Source organism: Euleptes europaea, chromosome 17, assembly GCF_029931775.1.
Source record: "Euleptes europaea isolate rEulEur1 chromosome 17, rEulEur1.hap1, whole genome shotgun sequence".
Taxonomy (NCBI): Eukaryota; Metazoa; Chordata; class Lepidosauria; order Squamata; family Sphaerodactylidae; genus Euleptes; species Euleptes europaea.
Window position 1 is genome coordinate 21,943,225 of NC_079328.1, and position 4,505 is coordinate 21,947,729.

The window sequence follows — 4,505 nt, forward strand, 5'->3', positions numbered from 1 at the left end:
CTTGCCTTTGAGGCCGGGGAAGAGGCGGGGCTCGGCGGCGGGCGGGACTGGAGGCGCCGCCGCTCCATCGCCAGGCCCCACGGACCCGTCGCAAGGGGGGCGGGGACGGGGAAGATTCGGCGCGAGGGGATCTGACCTATAGGCCGCTTTGTGTAGATGATTTATACCCCGCTTTGTGTAGATGATTTATACCCCGCTTTGTGTAGATGATTTATACCCCGCTTTGGTCGCCGATGGGGGACCCCAGTGCCATTTATGCACGGGAGGTTTTGCCTTGGATTTGCCGCTTTCTAGGGTATGATTGAAGGGTATGGCAGCCCTTCAAGTACTACAAGATGGTTATCATGTCCCCTCTCAGTCTCCTCCTCTTCAGGCTAAACATACCCAGCTCCTTCAACCTTTCCTCTTAGGATATTGTCAAAGGCTTTCACGGTCAGAGTTCATTGGTTCTCGTAGGTTATCCGGGCTATGTAACCGTGGTCTTGGAATTTTCTTTCCTGACGTTTCGCCAGCAGCTGTGGCAGGCATCTTCAGAGGAGTAACACTGGAGACCCCTCACCATCTTTGTTGCCCTCCTCTGGACACGTTCCAGCTTGTCTACATCTTTCTTAAATTGCGGTAACCAAAACGGAACACAGTTCCGTTTTGGGCACCGCAGTTCACTACTGCGGTGGTTTTGCCGCTCTTTAGATGCACATTTCCCCCATCCAGATTCTCAAAACTCAACAATAAGCTCCCATGCAGAGTTTTGAGAATTCAGATGGGGGAAATGTGCATCTAAAGAGCGGCAAAACTACCGCAGTAGTGAATAGGTCATACTAAAATACTTAACCACAGCGGCAAGAACAGTTTTAGCATCACTGTGGAAAACAGATAAAATACCAAAAATCGAAACCTGGATAAAGCTCGGTCAGGAATGGCATGCATAATCCAAACAAAGACTCAGCACAGCCATGCATAAAGGGCCATTGTCACAATTATCAGTGTGGATTTGTTTTTATGGAGGCAGATCCAATTCTCTTAAAATCAGAGTGTTTGGGCTGAGTCGTTCTGCTCATCCTGTAAGGGCTGTGGCTGTATAAAACTATTCTTTGTTGACAATTTAGAGCTGTTGTTTTATCCACTCATTTCCAAGCACCCTGTTTTAATTATGCAATATAGGATTCCCTATATTGGCATGTTTAAGTGACTTGTTACTTCATGTTGCTCAGTGTGATGCCTGTTATCTGCCGTGCCTTAGAATTCACACAGAGACATAAAGGTAGGTGATATCCTTTCTGTGTTGGAGTATTGGGGCCTCTAGAGTCTGGGTAGCAGCTGGCTGGTATTTCAGTCTGTCAGGCCACCAGATGCTGCTGCAGCTCCACTTGTACCCTGGACAGTCAGCAAGCGGTACAGGAATACAAATCGGCATTCCGTAGGAGTTCATTCACCTAATTTGTCCATAAGACAACAAAGGAGGGAAAAGAGAAAAAGTCAGCTGTGAGAAGTGGTTGCAGCAGTGAAAAAAATGAATTATGTGTTATTCAGAAGAGGATTGAAAATAAAAATAACAAATATCATAATGCTCTGATATACATCGAGCATACAGCCACGTTTTTGGAATAAAATGCGCAGTTCTGGTCAGGGATATTTTGGAGATGGAGCAAGCAGAGGAAAGGACAAGTAAAATGAGGGAACTAATCGAGCATATTTGTTCTGAAGGACAGCTGCTGAGTCGATTGCGTGCAGGGCGATACTTCACTTCCTTTGGAAGATGGAATGGCTTATGGCACATTTCACTGCCCCATTCTCACTTGCAAAGCACCCATATGTAGCAGAGAAGAGAGAAGTGGGTGCCCAACCCTTTCTCTGTCAACACTGAACCTCCCAATCTTTCCACAGCAAAGTGCACGCTTGGTGGGAGGGAATTTCTGAAGAAAATAGGCTGACAGTAGAAGGATTTAACCCCCTTCTCTTCCCCCCCCCCCCATCAATACTTACAGCTCCCCTGCCCAGGTGGGTGTCTTACAATGGGAAAGGAACTGCTTAGGCTGCAGTATTATGTGTAGTTTATCCCTGTTTCTGAAATGTTGGGACTGAGGTGCTTTGCTCTAGAGACTGTAGTGGGGCTGCCTGGCCCGTGGCTGCGACAACAGCTCTCCATGTCTTTCTAGCTCCCACACTCACAATCCCCCTACAGACAATAATGGCCCTTTGGAAGGATGAGGCAGATGGGTCCACCAGAGTGTCCCTGGTGGTTCCAGGGTGGGAGCTCATTGGGAAATTTGATATGGAGCTCATATTTGTATTAGTCTATATTTTTATTTAGTTTATTCACAGTGGGTAGCCGTGTTAGTCTGTTTGCAGTAGTCAAAGTAGTTTTGCCCTTTTTGACTTCAGTAGTTTATGAAAGCTAGTTTAGTGTTCATAGAGCATTCTTTTGTGTTTTCTGAATACAGAACTTTCGTTATTTGGATTGTCTTCTGGATTGACTGGGCTTATTTGATGGCTTATTTGAGGAGTCTGATTACTTGTGTGCATGATGTTTTGAAATGATAGTTAACAAACCAGGCATTGTAAACTAGATGTTGTTGAATTGTTAGCTTTTGTTGTGGAATGTATTAGGTGGTTTGACTTTTTTTTTTTATTCCATAGGTGAGACTTGAACCTTGGGCTGTAGGCAAAGATACTGGAACTGTGATCACCACCATCCTCAACGGCAGACCCAGGGGAAATGTGCAGTTTGTGAAAAGCCTGGTAAGCACCCAGCATATACCAGTGAAGGGAATGAGGAATTCAGCCATCCCTAAATGCAAAGTCCAGTGCCCAGCCCTCACTTCATCACTGCCGTCCCTTGTAGGGAAGAAAGCCACCCTCTCTTGGCCCGTACAGTCACAACATCTCCTTAACACAGTACGCAGTACAATTATAAAGCAGCATTTTCAAGGGATGGGGACTCAGATGCTTCCGGATTTTTGCTGGTGATTATGCAGTGCTCCTGAGACTGCCGGGATTTTATTCACAACAAACCACACCATGCATAAGGTTTTCAGATCTCGGGATAGAAACGTGTGAGACAAGAACCAGGAACCCATGTTTTAGGGTTGTCAGGTCCCTCTTCGCCACTGGCAGGAGGTTTTTTGGGGCAGAGCCTGAGGAGGGCAGGGTTTGGGGAGGAGAGGGACTTCAATGCCATAGAGTCCAATTACCAAAGCGGCCATTTTCTCTAGGTGAACTGATCTCTGTAGACTGAAGATCTGTTGTAATAGCAGGAGATCTCCAGCTAGTACCTGGAGGTTGGCAACCCTACCATGCATAAAAGGCTATAAAATAAAGGGAGAGGGGAGGAGAATAGGTAAAAGAAACATACAAGCCTGATCCAGTGAAGTTGAAGTCCAGCAAGATCTGTCATCCGGGAATTCTGGATTAAAGTTCAGCTGAACACACTACTGCTTTGGGAAAAAAATGTAGTTATTAGCATGTAGTTTGCTGACCTGGGTGGGACAAAACACTTTCCTTGGATCATAGCTGAGTGTTACATCCACACAGTAACAGGAGCTATTGGAATTTCCTAGAAAATTCCTGCAGATGCAGTGGGAAAAACGATGAGGAATAAAATAGGAAATAATCCGAAAATGTCAGAGGAAAGAAAATAAATTCCATTGGGGCTCTGGATAGAGGAAGACTGGAAGCTATGATTCAAACAGGGAGAAAGGGTGTTTGCCTGCACTTCAAGGTAATGAGGTTAAAAGCTACTAATTCTGCAATTTACATTTAGGTACCTACATTATTTCTACCTTTAGAGTATGTTTAAGGAAATACATGGACTGGGTATTGCCAAATTCATCTGAACTTGTGAGGCAACTATTTGTACCACTTTATTATCCTTGAAAATAATATTAGAGGCAGGAATCAGCGTGGGGGGATTATTCGTATGTGTTGCACACATCTAAACCTGTCCCACACCCTGTCCTCCCTAATTAAGTGGTCAGTTTGACTCTGATACATACAGGGGTGAGTTTCATTAGTAGGCAATAACTCCTGCAGCTTCCTGGCTATAATTCCTCTCATGAGAAAGGATCCAGTTGTGTGGCCACATTGTCTGAAGTATCTGTGTGGCCTTAACTGCAGTGGGTTAACACTTAGTGCACTTTGCATCCAACAGAGTGTTCTAGAAATGCTCATTTGTGAAATGTGCAAGCATCCCCTGCCATTTCAAGAATGTCCTTACAGCTGCTGTTCCTAGTAGAGACATTCATTTTTTTGTTCCCAAAAAGGAGCTGCCTGCCCCACTGTGATCAATCAAGGCCTGAGCAAAAGCACTGTGGATATGAAGCCCTGCCTGTCTTTGAAGATGTGTTTGATATTCTATCAAAAAGGAACATGGCCTGGAAGGTGAGCCTCGTGGGTTGATTTTTTTAAGGATAATAATTTCTGAAACCTATCCTGTTTCCAGGCCCTGCTAATTAAGGGGTCAGTTTTACTGTGGCATATATGGGGATGAGTTTCATTCTTTGGCTATA